General features: G+C 37.5%; 1 protein-coding gene across 2 annotated transcripts in view; it reads right to left on the bottom strand.

Moving 5' to 3' along the window:
* LOC145680415 (glutamate receptor ionotropic, NMDA 2B-like) overlaps positions 1-23,622 on the bottom strand; it is an 868,333-nt gene that overhangs the window by 811,150 nt on the left and 33,561 nt on the right. The window lies entirely within an intron of this gene.

Here is a 23,622-nt window from a genome sequence, read left to right on the forward strand (position 1 = left end):
CGCCTCCAAATCAGCGCCAAACAATTAGAGATCCAGTACCATGCTTCACTGTAGACTGGATATACTGATCCCATACATTCCCCAACAAATAGAAGAATAAACGCACGCTTCTTGTACGTAAATAGTTCAAATTTCGACTCATCTGTAAATACTGCCTTTTTCCTCTGTTCGTGTTCCGTTCTTCATAGTATCTTGTCTAGTTAAGTATATTTGTCCTATTAAGTGGTTGTAGTAGTGGCATTTTGCCACTAACATATCCATTTAATCCCACAGCGCACAGCCGTCCTTTGATCGTCGTCTCTGATATAATTTGCCTATTGCATTTTATAGGCCGGTGCAAATTTTATGCGTTGTTTTCAACTGATTTATCTTCTCGCAACTGCGATGAATATATCTTCTTGTTTTGTTCTACTCTGTGGATTTCTCAAAGCAGGAGATCATGGAGATACCTTTCTGTATTTCTTTGCACGGCCAATTGAACTCTTCCTATTGGCATCTTTTGTAATTTTGTAATTCTCTTACGAATGGTCTACATCTCGCAAGAAAACTATTGCTGCACATGTTTCGTTACTTAATTCTTTTCTGGGAGTTATATAGGTAGTCCTATCGAAGAAATTAAAAAAAAAACATAGCACATTTACATTGACCCCTTTCGACACAGTCCCTTCCTACTGTCGAAGTTCCATGACTCTCATAGTACTTGCTATTCGAACAGATATCTTCACTGGTGGTGCCATCACCTGAGAGTTTTACCATATAGACTATGGTGGGTGGCATATTAACTATTTTTACTACATAAAAAAACTCGCGTTTTCTTTGCATCACACTAAATATATGAATTTAATTTATCGTAACTTTTGAATATACATTCTTTTGAACAAACATATACATCTGCACAGGCACGTACACGTATGCAGCTCTCATTTACTTGTTAATGTATTCTGTTTTGAATTTTCGGAATTTTCAAATTTATGACCGGTAGGTAGTGCTGGTGGGCAGTCCAATGTGCAGTTGTTTAGCTGGAAGTTCCTGCATATTTAATTCCGATGTACAAAGTTGCGTCGAGAAGGTAGTGTTTTCTGTGCAGCAGCGAATTGTGATAGTGGAAGAATATGTGCGGACGAGATCAGTTAGAAAAACTCACAACAGAGCTTCACTGCCAGGAATCCACGAGCAAAGTCACCTGCGAAACGATGCATTCAGAACTCTCTTGCAGAAATGGTGTTAAATATGGTCTGTGACAAACGTGATTAGGTGAAAAACCCAATGTTATCAGAACACCAGAAGTTACTCGTGATATTGAACAGCGAGTAACACAAAGGCCGCAAAAATCTACCCGAAAACTATCCCAGTAGGTCGGTGTGTCATGAACAACATGTCAGCGTGTGATGAAGTATCTAAAACGGATAAAATACCGAGTAACATGTGTCGTCCAGAAACTGAAGGAGAAGAACATAGGCAAACGGATTTCGTATTGTAGGCTAATTAGTTGCTGACAATGATTATGGAAGGATGTTTGAATCCTTTGCTGGACTTTATGTCCGATGAAGCATGGTTCCATTTGTAGGATTACGTGAATGCGCAGAATACGCAGCACTGGTCTCTTGAGAATCCTTATATCCTGCAAGAAACAGCCCTCCATGAGCAAAAATTGGTGTTTGGTAAACAGTTTCAAGGACACGTGTATTGGGTCCAGTATTCTTTGAATCAACGATGAATAGTGAAGTTTATCGTGGCTCCTTCCAATAGCTTTACGACGAATTGACACTACACGAAAGACTATACTCCTACTTCCAGCAAGATGGAACCAAGTGCTACATTTCGAATGAATCCCTAGTGTTCATACACTAACTGTTTTCAGAAGATCTCACGGTGAGCAAGGAGGAGACCCCTCTCATTTCCCAGACTTATTCTCCTGTGATTTTTATATCTGTGGATGCTCGAAGCAGAAGGTGTTTGCAAATAGTCTCCATACCATGGCTGAACTGCAGCAAGACATTACCTACACTATCCACGAGCATCTCCCTTGAAGAGCTATAGGTAGTGTCTACCAATATGCTGCGACATGCCCCCAAGTGTCTCAACGTTAATGCAAACCACTTTTAGCATCTCTTGTAGCTAGTGCTCTCAAACGGGTCGGGTCAGGTCAACTCGGGTCGGGTTGTCGGGTCGGGTCAGTCGGGTCAGCTCGGGTCGGGTTGTCGGGTCGGGTTATCGGGTCGGGTCAGTTCACTTTGGTCACCTGAGTTTAGGTTGAGCTTAAACTCGGCTGGAGTCGAAAGCTGCTGTTTTTCACTAGCTGCCTAATTAAAAATAGCAATTTTCAATTGATTTTATAGAAGCCATAAATCTATTTTGAACACTTGCAGCTAGTGTTTTAATGGTAAATGCTTATTTTTGTACTTGTGTGTACTTTAATTTGTAAATGTGGAAGATTGATTTTACCAATCGACTGTAATATTAATATTTACGCCAATATGGAGTCTGGATTTAGAACAAAACTAGAAGTTGTTTAAGCAAGGCCAAAAGAATGGACGACCAAGCCCAAGCAGGGCTGCGGTGGCTCAGTGGTAGAGAATTTATCTCTGGTGCATGGTGTTCATGGTTCGATCCCAGCTTGTGCTAAGTAGGCTTTGTGGTGGAGAAACGCCGTGTAGTGGGTTTTCTCGGGGTTCTCCTGTTTCCTCCCACTTTCTTCATTCCACCATTTCATTCATTTCTCATGGTCACCGTATCCCTTAGCCTCGGTGTAGAATCGAGGGACCTTAAACTGAATATTTCCTTTTATTTCACCAAGCCCAAGGATATCGATATAAGAACAAGATACAGATTGGATATGCAAGACGAATTGCATAGTAATCTTGCTCTTGGCCTTGTTTTGGTGATCATCAAGTAGCTATGAGCATATTTTCTGGCTTTCCGTATAGTATGAAAGACCATAATCAAAATCACACTTGGTCTTCATTTGTACCGATGAGGCGAGCATTCTTGGCTCTTGTATCGCATGAAAGACCACCAAGAATATGAAATGCAGGACCAAGACTTGACTGCAAGTCAAAGAATAAGACGCAGTATTGATGACCAAGACCCAGGGAGCGAATTGTTTGAATTTCGTTTGTTGGGCTGAAAGTGATGAAATAAAATTAGTACTTTATAATTAAATATCATACTGTATTTTTAAATTTTAAATTACAAAATTCATATCATGTATCTTCTTACGTGCAACTATATATACTGTAAAATACTTTTTAATTACCGAGAAAGAAAAATCAAAGTGGTACGGGTCCCGGAATCATAAGAACCTATTTTGGAATGAAAGTTGAAGGGTTGGAAAAAATCACAGGTGTTCTGTTTCCTCAACCCTTATCATTGTAGTTAAACGATTTCCTTTTGTCTCCGCCAAGAGACTTTTGCTACTGCCTTCCGAGAAGACCTCCTGCCGTCCAAGCAGGTTAGAACACTGACCTTGAATAAAAATTTCGTCACATAGAACTAAAGCAAGAAAAAAATTCTCCCACGTCGGACATTGGTACCAGTTACAAAAAGTAATAACCAAACCTCAAAAGTGCCAAATATTCATTAAGATGCATATACAAATCCTCCGCTTGATCTAGCTAGTGGTTAACGTGTAAGACTTCGGTACACGTGGTCCGGGTTTAATTCCCAATGGGACTGCATTTTGGCTTTCACCAAGTGTCGTGACCATAGTGCTCTCAAACGGATCGGGTTGACCCGACCCGACCCGACTCGGGTCAGCTCGGGTCGGGTCAATTCGGGTCGGGTTGTCGGGTCAGGCTACTCGGTTCAGGTTGTCGGGTCGGGTCAGCTCGGGTCGGGTTGACGGGTCGGTCTTCAACCCGACCCGACCCGACCCATTGAGAGCACTACTTGTAGCACACAGATAAGCCATTATTTTCCTACTCTTTCGGCCGGTATCCACCGTTATCACGCAGGACCATTTTATTCGGACCACCATATATCATATGCCCACATTTTTGAGCATCTAACTTAATAAGTAATGCATTCATTTCTCGGTATGGAAAAATTCAATAGTTTACAATGCACGCTGTCAGTGCCTCTCCATTCCTTCTTCCCCCACAAAAATTTTTTTTTACAAAGTTCTGAAAAGTATTATGCTTTATACATTTTAATAATTTATGTTTTCTTAATATTCAATTCGCATTTAATTTATAGTGCTGTGTGTTATTTTGTCTCTGTTTATTTAAGTGTAACAACGTACGTAAAACATTAGGCACATTTTTGGAATCTACAATACAATTAAAATTTCTAGAAGTCAGTGAATTGGTTTAAATGAGGGTACATAATCGAGAAAATAGAAGCTCGTTACAATTGCAAATGGCATTCTTTAAACGCGAGGAATAATTAGACAAACGCAACAGTGGTTTTCCAATTATCTGGCGATTATGGTTTCTCTTTCGTTTGTTCTTTTGGTTTGGTTTGTTTTACTCGCAAGGTTTTCAGTAATTTTCTACCTAAAGAACAAAGCAAATATTTTTTTTTTCAAGATATTTTATGATAAATGAAAATCGTCTATTAAGACGAATTTAATAAATATCTATATCTATATCTATATCTATATCTATATATCTATCTATATATATATATATATATATATATATATATATATATATATATATATATATATATATATATATATATATATATATATATATATATATATATATATATATATATATCACTGAATACTCATTGTACAACATTCTTACAGAGTTTGAGATACCGAAAAAAAGCTAATTAGATTAATTAAGATATGTTTAAATGAATTCGAAAGTCAAGACGGCTAGGAAAATTTTTGTCCACGAGCTTTCACGTCCAGAATGGTCTGAAACAAGCAGATGTGTTGTCGCTGCCATTGTTATTCAACTTTGTCCTTTAGTACGCTGTAAACAAAACCAAAGATAGCAACCAGGACCACCTATGCTGATGATATTAAATTTAATAGGGGATAACAATAGAACAATAGAAAGACATGCAGAGGTCTTATTAAACGCTTGCAGCCTCACGGGTTTAGAAGTAAATGCAGAGAAAACTAAATACATGGAAGTTTCTTGGGATCATAATACTACAAATTATAAATGCATTAAAATATCAAATAATACTTTCCACAAAGTAAATACTTTCGACTTACAAATATCTCGGATCAATATTAACAGACAAAAATCATATTCAGGTAGAAATTAACTATAGACTAAAAGCAGGGAATTCACGTTATTATTCAGTTCAAAATCTTTTGTCGTTGCAAATTCTGTCGAGGAATCCGAAGCTTAAAATATATTAAACGATAACCTTGGTTGTTGTAGTGTATGTTTGCGAAACATGTACTCGGTCGGTTACGCTGAGGGAGGAACGTAGACTGAAAGTATTTGAGAACAAGATCCTCAGACGAATATTCGGACCTATGAGGAACGGGAATGGGGAATGGCGGAAACTTCATAACGAGGAACTACATAATTTATACGGTTTACCCAACATTGTTAGGGTCGTCAAGTCTAGGAGGCTTACAGCTAGAATGGAAGAAAGTAGAAACGCTTTCAAAGACTTGACTGGAAGACCAATCGGAAAACGACCATTAGGAAGACATAGGCGCAGATGGGAGGACAATATTAAGATGGATCTCGCAGAAATAGGAATACAAAATAGAAACTGGATCCAGTTGGCTAAGGATAGAACTGAGTGGAGAGCTTTTGTGAACGCAGTATTGAACCTCCGGGTCCCATAGGCCATAGAGTTCGTTAATATATCACTTAATACTACTGTTACTCACGAGATCAGAAATTTCTCTTCTCGTCTCGAAATTGAGACGAGACGCGCATTTTCAAATTCAAGATCAGGCGAGAAACTTCTTGAGTCTCTTAGGCAACAATATTTCACCCAAATCTTAGATCTCGAATACTGTTTTACTCATAGTATTCATAACATTAAAACTATAAAATGATAAAGCTATTGTACGAACCAAATGAAGAGCATTTATATCACAAGTCAATATACAATGTATACTTGAATTACTAATATGGTCTAAATGTTGTTATATCATACAATTCATTGACCTTTCGTGACATGGAAGCGTTCGAATAACTTGTAGATTAAATTAAGAAAAATCAAGGCACAAATTTTGTGCATAAATTTACACGAGACGAGACGAGACTTCAATAGAAATTACGAGACGAAATGAAAAAAGTATGTTTTTTTTATCTAGACTAGTCTAATTCTATATTTAATACGAGTACTTAAGTAGAAAAATATACCCACCAATACAGAGAGAACGTTTCCCCATAATAATATTAGGAAAATATGTATTTACGTTACTAAGTTTTTGGGTCTGAACAAATTAAATCAGTTCCAAATTACTAGCTGTACGTGCTTAGCTTGCTTTTGTTAAAGCTAGTGACTTTCCCGATTGTGGATAGGTTGAAATAAATTATAACTTCGGGTTTCTATGTTGATCCCCATAGTGTAAAACAGAAATAAATGACAGTGAATTTAAAAGTGAATTTAGGGTCCAGCAATAGTTTTAATCACATCTGTTATCTGTTTATTGTAACCGGAAATCTCTTCCATTTCCGGTTTCAACAATGATCGCTTTAGAAGAAAAGGAGCTAAATATTGTGTGATATTTTAAATTTGCATTTAGAATTGCAAGAACAGATACGATTTCCGTTTGTAACATTTCACTGAAACCGGACGCGGCACAAATTTATTACAACTTCCGGTTTCAATATTAATCTCAATATTAGAGCGGCAATGATAATAGACAGTATGGATAACTAACTAACTCTGTGTCCTATGGATTACGTGGTTTCAATACCACTTTCACAAAAGCTTTCCATTGACTTTTGTCCATAGTCAACTGGATCCATTTTCTACTTTATATTCTGTATTTTTCTACTTTTCTACTTTATATTATTTGTATTTCTGCGAGATTCATCTTAATATTGTAATCCCATCTGCGCCTAGGTCTTCCTAATGGTCGTTGTGCAGTTGGATTTCCAGTTAAAACTTTGAAAATCTTCCTACATTTTTTTTTTTTTTTCATCCTGGCTACATGACCTGCCCACCTGAGCCTCCTAGAGTTGATGACCCTAACAATGTTTGGTAAACGATATAAATTTTGTAGTTTCTCATTATGAAGTTTCCGCCATTTACCGTTCCCATTCTTCTTGGGTCCGAATATTCGTCTTAGGATCTTGTTCTCAAAATCTGCATATGAATTTACTGTATCAAGAATAAGTTCAAGCTCGGCTTCAGTCGCTTTATTGAAAACCGAAGTTGTAGAATTCTGTCACTTTCGATATTATATTGGATTCTCATAAGAATGAAAGCTATAAGGTATACTGAGAAATGTTTTTCTTTATATACCGGGTGTATCAAAAGTCCGGGGATATAGGCTCACTCCGTTATGAGTAAATATACGAAAAATGGAAAGAGATTAAAGTTATTGAGACTGAAAATGGAGATGTTGAAAGTAAAATGTAGACAACTTCACCAGTGTTCATAACATGCTGTTTACAATGCACTGAGCAGAGTGGGTCTGTGGGTCAGATTGTTATGGGAGGTTTGTGGATCAGAGTGGGTCACATCCTGTTGACACACGACCCACTGACCTACTCACAAATATTGACCCACTCGACCCACCCACTGACCCATTCCATTTCTGTCTGATAGAACTAGATTTTTTTTATAAATTTAGGGGCCGCGGTGGCTCAGTGGTAGAGCGTTCACCTCTGGTGCTTGGGGTCCCGGGTTCGATCACAGCCCCTGCCAAGTAAACTTTGTGGTGGACAAACACCGTGTGCGTGGGTTTTCTCGGTGTTCTCCCGTTCCCTCCCACTTTCTTCATTCTACCATTTTCATTCATTACTCATCATCACCGACTCCTTTAGTCTAATCGGCATAACCGTGGGACGTAAAACTGAAAGATTTCATTTTATTTTTATTTTTATAAAGAAAGGAAGAGTACAGATAAGGAGTATAATCAAATTTTTAGTCTAGATCAACCATTTCTCTGTTAAATAAGTATAATTATGTTAACAAAGTGTACAAATGTTATTAGAGTTACGAAGATTTGGGAGGAGTCCGGACCCGGTGGACTCCCCGTGAATACGCCCCTACATTCACCAATTTCAACTTGTTCTGTTAATAAGAGTATTGATTAGTATCTGTTTCAACTTCGAACTTTCTTTTTTTGTTATTTTTTCGTTGAATGTTGAAAATGTTGTTGAACTTGTGACAGCAATATGTGTGTAGTACAGTTTTGAACATGAAAGTAAAAAAAAGAGAAAATTCTTTCATCATTTGTTTTAAAGTCAAGAACTTGTAAACTGTCGTCAAAAATTTGCATTTTTTTTTTTAAAGCAGAACTCTGATTCTGAATCTCTACGTTACCTCCTTTATATTACATTTCTATTTCCAATTCCCCGCTTCGATTACATTCGCATTATTCTAGAATATTCAGTCTTTTCCCGTTCGATGAGTCCAGTGAGAGGATTTAGGAGGGTGGGGAGGGAGAAGAGGAACAGGGATTAGACTCTGTCTTTCTCTCAGCCAGAGAAACCAAAATTAGTTGGTAGCTAGAGGGGAAATTTTCAAATGTGGTTAGTAAAGTCCCTAAGTCAGGAGATTTCCGGATGAATCTGGTGCGGGCAAACCTCTTTTTTATTGACTTCACTTACTTCCCTAGGGAAAAAAATGTGGGTAATTTAAAGTTTGTTTCCCTCCTTCATGCTGAGTGATAGTACGAGCTCTTTTAATCTACCTACATATTTTCAACATATGTGTACACGACGTTATCGAGTTTGGTTAGAATAATTGAAAGTAATTGAATATTACGGGACTAAAATTGACATTTAGATATTTTTTTGGATTGCATACTAACGATGACATTTCATCTGTAATAAAATCCTCTGGGCGTACATGGAGAAGGACATATCTTCGGATTAACTGGATGAATACATCTATCAGCAAACTGGATTGCTAACTTTCTGGTCAAAATTAATGGTGATCCATCAAGTTTCTTTTCTCTCCGGACACACACACATAGAAAGATAGGGTAATTGGCCTCACTGATTCATCGGGTTTCAAAGTACTGTTTATTTACAAATATAGGACGTGCAAAGACAAATGATAAGATGATAAGATTAATACACTCACCAAGATTAAAAAGCCCGCCTCGTGGCGCACAGACCTTCTAGATGGCAGATTTGTGACGACACTCTACAAGATGGCGGTAATGTGGAATATTTTTTTTTTGTGTGTTAGAATATGTGTATGCGAAGTGTTCATCGGTTACGAGCGTTCAGTGTCCATTCGTACGCGAATACGGAAAAGCTGCGCCTAGTCACCAGACAGAACTTTGTGCGCAGCCCACCAAATTCAACCATTCGTGCAAACCGTGAACTGGGTATTCCGCACTGCGGCGGTGGACAACGTTTACATGTCCCATATGCCAACAACTACAGGAACGTATTATTGCTGCTGTGACGGACATTGAGGAAACATGCTAGTGAACATATTGAAGGAACTGGATTACCGTTTGAATGTGTGCCTGGTGACCCAGGATGCGCGCATTCAACATTTGTAGAATGTACCAGAAACTTGGTGAATGTATCTATCTTCAGTAACGTAGCGTGAAGTTTTGAAATGGGTAGGCTGAAATTAGATTCGTAGCTAGAGGGTGGCTAGGAGGGGCCCAATCCCCTGAAACTTGCAATTTTTGTTGCATGTATATATGAGTGTAAAGTGAATTTAAGTTACCCCCCCCCCAAAAAAAAACTATCCTGTCCTTATTTAAACGATCACGTCTTAGTGTTCTGACTGCTCTGAAATGCTTGACAGAAAAAAATGCTAATTCATGCAATATATTTTTCATACAATGCAAGAAAAAGTATAAGAGTGGTTCTGCTTCATATTTCCCTTACACATACGGTTTCCTTACATATGCGATACTCGCATATCACACATATACTGTATTACTGTTTCAAAGAAACAAATAATAACGGATAGCTAAAGGACGATCTTAAGTGTAACTTCCCCAAATCATAGACAAATTTAAGCACTTCACCCACAACAACATATATCAGCATACTAATGGAAAACAGTGGAGCAGTAGCTCACAGTCAATTGATCAGTTTTACAGAAAAAGCTAATTTTAGATTGAAAGTATGAAAAAAAAATATAAATCATCTGAGGTCTTCTTCAGTATCGATCTTCGAAAAACTTGCGGATAACAACGCAACGCAAAAAAAAAAATACAACATAACTGCTATGTCAAATATCGAAAACTAAAATGTAAATTTTACGCTGTGATAACGCAAACCAGTACGCAATAAGGTCCCTGATGAATTAATACTATTCATAATAACATTACACTTTTATTCTCTCTGTCTCTCTCTCTCTCTCTTTTCTTGGTCAAAACTAGTTACTGAATGTGAGCTTCTAAATTTTTCATAGTTTCTGTTCTATACTTTCTTCCAAGACCGCATCCTGTCGCTTTTGTTTCGCCAAACACCCAAAAGGCTAGCCTTTCGTCAACATTCGTACACTTTCGTTGCATCATGAATTTGTGTATAGCTCAAGAAGTTTTCGTCTGCTGAGGGTGGCGGGAAAGTGATTGTCACCGCCCCATTCTCCTAATTCCATGAGAGAAGCGGAAGGCTAGCCGCCGATAGCCTTCAATGCGTTCTTGCAAAAGCTTCGCTTCAACTCGCTTGATGTTTAAACAGCGTATTATAAAATAAATCCATTTAATAAAATTAATTGTACCAATATCCAAATGCAATATTTGAGGCTGATGTATAAATAAATGGATAGGCTAAGCCTTATAGCCTTAATGGACACTACATCCCTGCCTATCTTTTTATGTAACACCAATCTTTGCATGTCTTATACGTGTAAACAAAATGTGCTTTGAAACCCGATGAATCCTTTAGGCTAATCCTGCATATAGAGTTTTGCTTGATAAACCAAACTTCTTAAAAGTACAAGAAATCACCTTCCAAGTTTTCCACCCTTTTCCCAGCCTTTTGAGCCTATGTAGCTCCTTGCTTGAAGTTTCCACAAAATGTTTAAAAGCAACACACCACCCACCCACCTACACCCATATACAGGGTATTTCAAAACAACACCGACAACGTTTGGGAGATGATTCCTCACACCAAGATAAGACAAAACGTATAGACCAATCTGGGTGCACAAATGCTTCCTTTCGAAGTTATAGGCTGCCGAAAACATGACAAAATGAACTTTAAAGGTCCATAGCTCCAAAACTATGGGACCTACCGTAGTCGGGTCAAGACTTCACTTAGGAACTAATATGTGCCCTATCCAAAAATACATGTTTCAGAATCTTGCAGTACCCACGCAACAACTTTTATATAGGGAGTTTGGCTAAGGGCATATAATTTGAAACACTCACCAACTACCTCTGTAAAAACTGTTGCAGAAGTACCACAGAATTCTGAAATACAGATATTTTGATAGGGCACGCACTAGTTCTTAAGTGAAGTGTTTCTCCCGATTACGGTAAGTCCCATAGTATTGGAGCTATGGACCATTAAATTTCATTTTTTCATGTTTTCGGCAGCCTATATCTCCGAAAGGAAGCATTTGTGCACCAAGGTTGGTCTACTTTTTGTCTTATCTTGGTGTGAGGAATCACCTCCCAAACGTTGTGGATATTGTTTTGAAACACCCTGTATATAGTCCCATTAGTTTTTATTAGTTTTTTAGTTCTCACACATTACAATTTTTACATTGGTTTCCCGATTGTGGAAGTTATCCTTCATTCATTTGTATTTAGGAAATGTTCATTGTAAAAACAAAGCGAAGTAGCTCAAGTGTTAGAGCATTGGCTTCGCATTCGGGAGGTCGTGGGCTCGATTCCCACTGCCAACCATCCTGACTGGAGTTTTCCAGAGTTTTCTTCAGTCCTACCAGGCAAATGCCGAGATGGTACCTACTAAACGGGACCTGGCCGATACCTTCCCAAATTCTTTCCATTATTATTTTTGTTGTTAGATATCCAGTATAAAATGCTCTCTGAGCTGTATTTGGTGATTGTTAAATAAATAAACTGTATTTACATATTTTTAACTTCAATTTAACATCAAACACATTTTTTCAGGTATTCGTCCCTAATTCTTGTTCTAAATAGCAATATATAGAAGGTGTGATCAAAAATATGGTGAAAGTTTTTTTTTTTTTTTTTTAAGCAGCAATTGCTGATACTACAACCATTTGATGTAATTTGTCCAATAGCCTGATCTGTTGAGACAGGCAGTATCAAGTTGGAACACGTTCTGACTCATCAGTCAGCGTCCAGAGCCGCTAGAGTGAGGTTGTGTTTACCGTGTCTGTCACGCATCAACAACGCGTGAACACTAAGTTCTATTTCAAGTTGCAAAAAAAAAGTGGCAAAGAAACTCATGAAATGTTGAAATAGTTGTATAAGGATAATGCTATAACTCTGAAGATTGTTTACAAGTGTTATGAGCTATTTAAGAAGCGGAAATGAGTCGCTAGAAGCCGAGCAACGTTCGGGGCGTCCATCAACGTCAAAAACAGAACAGAACATGCAAAAAGTGACAAAAAAAAAAAAATATAATCGAATGTTCGTTCAAACAGGCGAATAAATATTCGAGAGCTTTTCCAAGAAATTTCGTACGGAGCTGTACAAAGCATTTTGGAAATGAGAAGAGTGAGTGCGAAATTCGTTTTCCGACTTTTGACTAACGAACTGCCATTATTGATTGGCATGTCACTTGTCGCAACTAACAGGCTTTCATGCTCCACGTTCTTCCGCTAACCTCTTCGTCTTCACGTACTATTTTTCTGGTTTGATCTTCTCCATCAATTGTAGTTCCTTCGTCTTCACTATCTCTTTCCAACCACGGTACCCTCTAGCACGTCCCTCATAATATAGTTCCTTTTTAGACAATGTCCGAATAAGTATCTATTTCTCTTTTCAATAATATCTAAAACTGTTCGTTTCTCTCCCCCCGTTTCTAACATCTTATTCGTTTCCCATTCGACCCAAATAATTCTCTCCATTCTTCTCCACACCCAAATTTCGATAGCTTCCAGTCGTGTTTCGTCATTCTTGCGTAATGGCCATGTTTCTGCCCGTACATTGCAATACCTCACACGAAGCATGTTACGAAACGCTTTATTCAAAATCCCACAAAAGAACTTTCTCTCCTTCGAAAGGCTTCTTCAGTCTTTCCTATGCTTGCTTTTACTTCACGTTCAAATCCCATATTATTACTAATAATACTACCCACGTATCGAAAATACTCACCTATTCTCTTTTCTCGCCTTCTACTTCTATATTTGACAAGGACTACTTTCTTTCCAATCGACCGTTGATCGAACTAGGAAATCCACACATGAGAAGTGCTCACTCTACCGTTGAGCTACAACATCTTGTGAGGAAAAATGTTGTCACAGGTAAATACATAATCTATTCATTAAAACACTTCGCTGTTGATATTAATAGAAATGAAGGTACCTTGTTTAGTATTTTCATATATTTTTCATCTCTTCAATGTGTGTATCTTTTTCTTTAATTTCGTCTTTTCGACTGTCTTGTGTGTGTATATATTGCACTCAGCATTTGTGCACTAAGGTTGATCTATAGTTTTGTCTTATCTTGGTGTCAGGAATTACCTCCCAAAAGTTATTGATGTTATTTTGAAACTCCCTATATATCTATATATCTATAAATATATATACAATCTCGTACGGGAACAATATAATCACTGTATGTTTCAGCAATATTCAGAATGTGTTCGTAACAGTGACCGATGTAAAACAGTGCTTAAACTATGTCTTCCCAGGACACGTTTTCGAGATAACGGCAATACACTCAAGTAGCAATTTCTCTAGGAAAACCGTCTAACCTAACTTTTTTTTTTTTTTTTTTGCTGTGCATATATTACAATTATTTTTTTTACATTAGAGTCGTAATTATATGTCAGCCTAATTTATTCTAAAAAATCGGTACATTTACTTTCCTTATACACCTCGTATTAACTTTTAAACAAACTATTTCTGTGGCCTAGTTTGTTACTGTCTGTGAATTAGTAATAAACTAATTCACCTTTCTTTTTTTCCTTTAGAAATAGCATTTTCGAAAACGTTGGGGCAAGTGTTCACTTATTTTAAATGACAAGTTTATATGCCGAGTTTAATTTCACTAACTTCCGAATCTCATAAAAATACACAAATTTTGAAAATAAAAAATTTGAACTTCCCTCCTCGCTGCTCCTTAGGATACGCATTTCAATGAAATTAGTAGGGGTCGCGGTGGCTCAGTGGTAGAGCTCTTACCTCTGGTGCATGGGGTCCCTGGTTCGATCCCAAACAAAGTAAGTTAGTGGTGGACAACATTGTGTTTGCAGGTTTTCTCGTGGTGCTCCCGTTTCCTCCCTCCTTCTCATCCCTCTTTTTGCCAAAAAAAAAAGTATCGGGAACAGTGTTAATTATACGATCTTCAAAAATTCATTTCATAACGCTTGAGCCACTTTTTCCATAATGATGTAACAGACAACGTTGATTTCATTTTTAAAGAGACTGGTTCAGCAAGACTTCTTTATATGTTTATCCTGTCAGTGAGAGTGTCCATACGTCAAAGAAACAAAAAACTGTGTCTGTCTTCCAGAGAGACAAAAAAAAATCTTAAGAATTACTGGTACTTGATGGATCACCATCAGTTTTAGCCAGGATGTAAAGAGTAAAAGAGAAAGAAATTGAGTTCGACACTTGTAGAACTGATATTCAAATCGGAAGTGGTAAAAGTCAACCACTTCCGGTTTTAAAGTTGATGGATATAGAGCCAGAACACTAATAGATAACGAAAAGGGGTTTCCTGCAATCGATTAAGCGTTCCATAAATACATTTCATCTCCATCTTTAACTCTCTACTAAAACCGGAAGTAAGAGAAAGCAACCTCAATTTCCGGTTTCATTATTGATGTACATAGAACGAAAGCGATCAGAAATGACGAGAAGCGTTTTTAAATCAATTTAGCATTCTCAAAATAAGTACTACCTTCTCTCTTAACTCTCTATTCAAACCGGAAGTAACATAAATCAAATACTTCCGGTTTAAATGTTGATCGCTATAGAGTAAAAACGGAAAAAGTTGGCGAGGATTGATTTTCTACAATCAACTAAGTGTTTCAAGATTAAATCCCATCTTCAGTCTAGTCTCTCTACTTAAACCGGAAGTGGTAGAAATATAATACCACTTCGGATTTCAATATTAATTGAGAAAATATCACGTTATACAAACCAAACTCCTTCACGTGATGTACACGTGACACTGCTACTTTTTATAAAGTATGTAGTATGTATAGAGGAAGTTCGGGTATTATGGAATAGTCGGATAATATGGAATACATCATTATCTCACCTGTGATGTGTTGCTTCCAAGCGGAGAGGAAAGAAACTACTACCTCACGTTTCGATGATGCTTTACAGTCAGTCTCCTTCTGATTGTGACATTCGTTGTATTGGTAGCAGTGAAAATCTGATTTCTTATTGCTGAAAACTTTAACAGGTAAGTGTTTTACAACCCCTATTTTCCTATTGAAATGTAATAGAACAACAATTCTTTGTTTAATATGATGTTGGGTATACAGAGTGGTAGTTTGATAAGCGCCATTGTCCTATACGCCTTCGAATGCATGTAACAGCTCTCTCGTTTCCAAGTTGGCGTGAAGGGCAATATGGAATACCCGCAAGAAAAGCATGGTATTCTGTATTCCGTATGGTATTCCGATTACAAAAATATCTATCGGTATTGGGCAATTAAACTTACATTTATGATGACAACAATACTAAGCGTATTTTTTTATTACAGCAAACTTTCTAATGATACAAGGGATGAGCTTGGGTCCAGCGTTCTTCATGTTTAATGTGAGCACACAATGATTGTGTCGATCCTGAAGAAGAGTATTATATTTGTGACTTTTGAAAGTAATCACATTCAGTTATGGCTTGGCATTCAGAAGTTTCATATATTGTCACTGTATTCTTTGTATGTTCAACAGAAAACTCATTTCTTTTCTATATAGCGTTTGTATTCCATATTACCCTCCAAAGTGGTTTCTTTACAAATTATAAGTTTTGCCCATCCCTATACCGAAATTTCTTTATCAAGATACGCATAAATAAAGCCAAATATTTAAGGTGTATATTTGTTTTCCTTTTTGTTTCAATGTGCAATTCATAACTGAGTTAGAAGCGAAACAAAAATGGTATTCCATAATACCCGAACTTCCTCTAAATGTGATATGTTATCAATTCTTTAAAATAATTTGAGATTAATAAGGAAAATACATTTTGTTTTGTTATATACCGGTAGCTGAATTTAAAGTGCCATATCTTTGCATATGAAAATGGAGATTCTTTGAACTGAACATAATATTAGAGTTGAAACGCTGATACAAAAGAACTGCAGCTTCAGTACAAAGTGTAAAGGTATCTCTATGCACCTCATACACGTTCCTAATTTACGGTTCCTGCTGGACTGTTTCTATGACCCATTTCCAATAGAAAACAAAGTAAAATGATCAAAAAGAAAGGAAAGAAAAGAATTTTTAAATTTTAATGTAGGTTTACATTATTCTACGTAGATGTTCCCTTTTAGCAGTGACGATGTCCGATGGACATTAAAAGTATCCATAGATCACGATAGGCATAGCGGGAAGAGAGCACAAATAGAGCATTAAAATATAAATGAAGAAGAGTGGATCAATTGAGGAACAAAAGCACTAGATCCGGAAACAAAAAGATGGATCGTCTATTTTTTTAAAAAAAAGAGAGAGAGAAAGGTGTAAAAACAGGAAGGGTAAAGGATCAAAGGTGAAGCTATCAAATTGTCAAATTACAAATTTATATGGCTTTTGCTTTCTTCCCTGATACTGTATATAGTGCCCTAAATTCAACAAATGTCTTCTTTACGCGAGAGACTTGTGAAGGTGCTTAAGTGTCACTTAAATCAACTCTTCAATGCTTTTGTAAGTGCAAAAGACAAAGCTATATATTCAGGTACCTTGTTTTACTAGTTTCCTTATTTGACATTCATTGTTTGCTAGGTACGCACTTCACTTTTCAATCACTTTTAGAATGAGTTTCTCGAAGATAAATTTATCCTCTTTTGGACTTTGCTTTCGTGTATAACCTACTCTGAAAAAAATACTAATAAAACAGTTAAATGCGAGTTAAGATTACTGAAATATTGATTGTATAGCTTGAAGAATAGTACAGGTAAGATCAAGCGCGTCCTCAGAAATTTTTTGGCAGGGATTCAAACTTGATGGTTAGATCCGATACCAGGCCCGCAAATAGAGGGGGACTAAGGGGGCCCAGCCCCCCTAAACTTTTCGTGGCCCCTCCAAACCTCAACACAAAAACACAATTTAGATATTTATAAGAGAATTTTTGATGACTTGTCCCCCCTAACATATTCATGCCCCCCCAAACCTCTGTGGCTGGTTTTGGGAATGTCCGATACTACAAATCACTATGTCTATGTAATATTGAACAGGTATTATTCTGCACCCGAAATGACGATAAGTAATAGTAAAATGTTTCCACTTTACACAGTGGCTCATAAAGTTGATCGTACACTTGACAAACTGAGATATGTCATGTCAAGGGATCTTATAAATAAAATATATTTATTTCATTCTTTTACACAAAATCAGACTTTGAACGTGGAAACAAAACATTTTCATACACAAACTTGAGAGTCACAAAATTATTCGTACACCTTGTCCATTTACAAAATTCGGAAAGCTCAGTAGCGAGTTGCGAACCCCCGTTTCTTCTTATCACTGCGACTAGTCTGTTTGGCATTGATTGTACCAACTTCTTTGTAACACTAGGTGTAAACTTGAGAACTTCTTCTTTCAGAAAAGTCTTCAGTTCTGTCAGGTTATTTGGTTGGCACTGCTTGCACATTTTTCATTAATTCTCACCATAGATGTTCTATGGGATTGAGATCTGGTGATTTAGGAGGGCTTTCAAGAGGCTTTGGTGTACTGTACAATAGCCATGAGCGCACAATGTAAGAGGCATGCTTAGGGTCATTGTCCTGCTGAAATCTGTAGAACTGCCCAAGTCCTAAGTCTTCTGCACTAGACTTCAAGTTTGTCTTCAATATGTTGAGATATGTAAATTTGTCATTGCGCCCTCAATAAAGTGTAGATTTCCTACTCCAAAAATTGGCATGCAGCCCCAAACCATGACTGATCCTCCTCCATGTTTTACTGTCGGTCTAGTATCTTCCTTCTTAAATTCTGTATTAGGTTTTCAGCAAATAATTTTGTGTCCATCGGATCCATACACGTTAAATTTGTTCTCATCTCTAAATATAACGCTATTCCAAAAGTCTTCGGAGCAATGCTTGTGTTCCAGAGCAAATTGAAGCCTTTTACGCTGATTCGTCTTGTTAATATAGGGCTTCTTCCTAGCAACTCGGCCATTGAATCCAGCTTTTCTTAGGGTTCTTCTCACTGTTTCTGTGGAAAGGGGTCTCCCAATGGATGATGATACTTTTGTTGTCAGTATGAGTACACTATGACGAGGATTTTTTTTTACTTTTAAACTTATTCTTCGTTCGTCTCTTTCACTCAATATAGTCTTCTTCCTCTACTAACTTTATTTCTTATCCCGCCCTCGTACTTGAATCTATTGACAACTGCCTGGCTGGTTGAATGTGTTCTCCCCATTACTTTTGCTATAGTTCTTAAAGATTTGTACTCCGTAGTTAATTTAATAATTAATTTACGTTCAGAGTGTGTAGTTTCGCTTTTTGGTGCCATTGTACTGCACTTTGTTTGAGTTGCACTCACCTCAAAAACGTAGACGGACATAGATAACCTACTAGTACAGTGACTCACTCCTTCAGCTTTGTTTGTTTCCAACCCCGTCTTCAACACGAGCTAAATGTAAAGAGTATAATCAATTCTGTGACTGTCTTTTGTACATGGATCTGGAGAATCCATCAACAACTGTACACATGGAGGACAAGACGGTGCTATACTTACACAAATGGGTCTCATAAACATCGGTTCCGCCTCAATAACTGCAAACATGTAGACTTTATGACGAGTAATGACTTTACGTGTTAATATTTAGAAATTAGTAGGGTGTACGATCAATTTTGTGAGCCAATGTATATTTTCAGACGTAAATAATAGAACTGGATTGTTTTTATAGTAGAAAAAGTACAGATTAAGTGTGAGATCAAATTTTCATGCTACATCAATTCCTTCTTAAACAATTATAGTTCTATTGAGAAAGTGTACAAATGTATGTTGAGTTAGGAAGTTTTGGGGGGGTCCAGACCCGGTGGATCCCCCTTGTAGGTGTGCCCTTGGGTAAGATATGGATACGGATACTCATGAGAGCATGCAGATGGATATGACTGTTCTATGCCGTCTCTTGCATATGCAGAGTTTTCCAATTCTTTCCAACACGTCAACCACTACCATCACAAACATCGCATATGTGGCAACCACGCGTAAATAGTAAAATACCTTGCTACTATTCTCACGAATATGGTACTGCAAGGTTTCCCCTTGTACTTCCACGTGTTGTCTGTAAACACACTTCAGACAATAGTCAAAAGGAGACGTCGTCAACTATCGTCAACAATTGGGAAGTGACGAAGATTAATCAAGTCAGCAACATTTCTGGATAAAAGAAGCCAAAACACTGCAGAAGACATCAATTTCCACTGATTGATCATCACCTCCACTCTCTAGGACGCCTGGTCTCTGAACTCTTTTATCCTTACCACTCTCTAGGACGCCTGGTCTCTGAGAACTCTTTTATCTTTACCACTCTCTAGGACGCCTAGTCTCTGAGAACTCTTTTATTCTTACCACTCTCTAGGACACCTGGTCTCTGAGAACTCTTTTATCCTTACCACTCTATAGGACGCCTGGTCTCTGAGAACTCTTTTATCCTTACCACTCTCTAGGACGCCTGGTCTCTGAGAACTCTTTTATCCTTACCACTCTATAGGACGCCTAGTCTCTGAGAACTCTTTTATCTTTACCACTCTCTAGGACGCCTAGTCTCTGAGAACTCTTTTATTCTTACCACTCTCTAGGACGCCTGGTCTCTGAGAACTCTTTTATCCTTACCACTCTCTAGGACGCCTAGTCTCTGAGAACTCTTTTATTCTTACCACTCTCTAGGACGCCTGGTCTCTGAGAACACTTTTATCTTTACCACTCTATAGGACGCCTAGTCTCTGAGAACTCTTTTATTCTTACCACTCTCTAGGACGCCTGGTCTCTGAGAACTCTTTTATCCTTACCACTCTCTAGGACGCCTGGTCTCTGAGAACTCTTTTATCCTTACCACTCTATAGAACGCCTAGTCTCTGAGAACTCTTTTATTCTTACCACTCTCTAGGACGCCTGGTCTCTGAGAGGTACCTAACCTACCTACACCTTAGCCATATGAGCCTTGGTTCCTAGCGCCCTCAGACGGAAGGTCATTGGACTCCAACAAATTCACTAGTAAACCACCAAGTTATTTAGAGGAATTTATATTTTGTCGTAATATTCATTACTATTGTATAGAAGAAGAAAGTTATAATAAAAGGTTATGGAAAAGTCCAAAACTCCCGTATACCATGCTTTAGCTCTATCCTAAAAGACAAAATTTTACAGTATGCATTACTACCTATTGGTAGCACTGTGTCAGAAGTGCATAATCATAATAATTATGGAACTATGGTGGTTGCAATGACTCGTGAAGCCTGGGCTCTAGGCCAATCGTAGAAGTGTTCTGCTTTACATCTGATACATCGAAAAAGTAAGGTTTATCTGTGGAACTGCTTTTCGAACACACACTTGGAAAAACGTCAAACAGAAGTCCACCAACAGTGTTGTCAAACTTTGAAGACATGATGAACGAGCGACAAAAGGCGATTAAAATTACTATAAAACGAACGGTAACAAGTACTCTAATTAAACGATAAAAAGTAACACTAACGAAAACGACAATGAGAATATAAAATAGCAAAAAAATTAACTAAACATAACTTAGCTGCAATCCAACCACACTGTACTCTCAGGAGATGTTCTCCGTACAGCGCGAGAGGCAACACCGGCAAAATTTCATGGATAAGGTTGATGACCGGAACATATCCTTGCATTCTATTGGGTGGTGTCATCTGTAAATCTAGGTCAAGCTGAACGATTCCTTGCAATCACTTTAGCATCTGAAGTTCTAATCTGAAATATCCTCGAGTGGATAGCATGGCTAGCAGTTGTAACTACCATGCGTCGGCAGAAGGTTAGCAATTTCTTGGCCGCGTGAATTAAGCTAAGTTCTAGTGCAGTTCCACATGATCGTGAAGTCCACATGGAACTTTAGTATTTCGTTTTTATAAGAAAACCTGTTCTTGGTAATAAGCAGAACTGATTTTGAGATTTATGACCTTACGAATCATTAGTTTCTATCTATAGCAAAAGCTAGTAACTACCGTAAAGCTGTTTGAAGAAACTTTCTTTGTGTTAATTCACAAAGTAACATCGGTCTTATTCATGAACATCTCTATAAGTGATAGCGTAAAGAGTCATTTAAGTAGACTCGTCCATTGTCGCGATAATTTTCTAGCAGTCATCAGGGAGTGTAATAGTGACGCTCGTACACAGAGTAAATGCGATTACATGAGTAATAATACAGCAGCTATTTTTGGCTTATCTATGAATAGTTTCGAACATCTTCATTGGTTAATCATTTATTTCTGCGTTCTTCATTGAGTGATTGTCTACTTCAGCGTTCTTCATTCACCATTTTATTGTCGATAGAATATATATATATATGCACTAACTGTACAACGTCCATTTACTCTTCTCCTGTCCTTACTCCTTCGCTCCAAGATATCCTACAGCCTCAATTCGAGATGGATTTGCACGATTCGTATAGATTAGTTACATGTAATCGATTAGCAGCAAAACGTTGTGGTAACGCATTCTCAAAGGGCACCATATCCTGAATCTTCTGTAGCACAGGTGTTGTAGGTTTCACTGATACTGTCTCTTTGGATATGTACTTGTTGGTGATTTGCATCGTAGACGAGTACGTACTATTTAGTTATTTGTATAACACTAAAATAGCCTGTCTTATCACAAAACTATTTTTTCAGTAACTGTTCTAATATGCACGAAATGCAAACATTTGGCACGGAAAAGAGCCATGACGTACCCTTCCCAAAAGCGTTTTTGTTTTTAGGCAGCATTTTCCACACCACAGCTCCTTTACGGTGCTACCTAGGTGCATAACGGCTGAGAGACTGGTTTACGCTCATGCGTGAGCGTGTGTGTGTGTGTGTGTGTGTGACAGTTTTATTGCTCTGTAAAACCTGGTTTGACAGGTTTTGCTGTCTGCAAGTTGTTCCGATGGAAATGGATCAGCCATTACAGATCTTAAGTGAGGAAGAAACACGGGTAACACGTTTCAGATGGAGTTGCCTATGAGACGCACGAGACAGAGCTCCTCCAATAGAAACCAGGCACGTTTGCTAAGACGAGATATCACTTTCATGATATCTTTTCGAGACGAGAAAACAATTCTATTTTTAAATGTCTGAAAATGCTGTAATAGGTTTTTCCTCATTTCTTTTAAGTAGCTCCAATAAGAAAAGTATTAAACTATCATGATGCCTTTCCTCCAAAGAAACAACTGTCATGATTTCTTTTCTCTAAGGAGACAACTGCCATGATACTTTCCTTCAAGGTTCGTTTAAAGGGACAAGTTTTGCCGATAGATGTCACTATAGTCTACATATCTCTCGTGTATTTTTTACCTTTCACGAAAATTCATTATTTCTCAAGGGCGCCCATATTTTGGTTTTTAAGGGAGGGCAAGTATAAGCGACGTTTCAAATATAGTTTCAAATTTTGCTGTAACCACTCTAATAATTCTATTGGGTTTTCGATATTCCTAAGTACAATTTCCTCTAGGAGGGGGCGAACGCCCCACCTTGCCCCCCTGATGGGCGCCCATGCTATTTCTCTTTTAAATTTCAACCTACAGACTTCAAATTTTTAGAGAAGGAACTTCATAACCTATCAAAGGCAAAAATCCGTATCAATTTTTTATTTAGAATTTTTTCATTGTTGAAACTGCTTGATTGTTGAAATGAATATTCAAATTTTTAACAATGGAACTGTTTCAACAATGAATAAAATTCTAAATAAAAATGGGCACGGATTGTTGCCTTTGATAGGTTATGAAGCTCTTTCTCTAAAAAATTGAAGTCTCTAGGTTGAAATGTATAAGAGAAATTGTAAATTTTCGTGAAAGGTAAAAAAATATATGAGATATATACGAAGACTGTAGTGACATCTATCGGCAAAACTTGTATATTTACACCAACCTTGCAGTTGAATACTTTTCTTATTGGAGCTACGTAAAAGAAACAAGGAAATATCTATTACAGCATGAGGAAACAAGTACGATTATGCCTTTCCTCCAAGGAAATAACTGTCATGATACCTTTCTTTCAAGGAAACAACCGCCACAGAAACGTTCTCCTCAATTTTTCTATCCTAC

The sequence above is a fragment of the Thermobia domestica genome, chromosome 3 (assembly GCF_964235325.1).
Source record: "Thermobia domestica chromosome 3, izTheDome1.hap1.1, whole genome shotgun sequence".
Lineage (NCBI taxonomy): Eukaryota > Metazoa > Arthropoda > Insecta > Zygentoma > Lepismatidae > Thermobia > Thermobia domestica.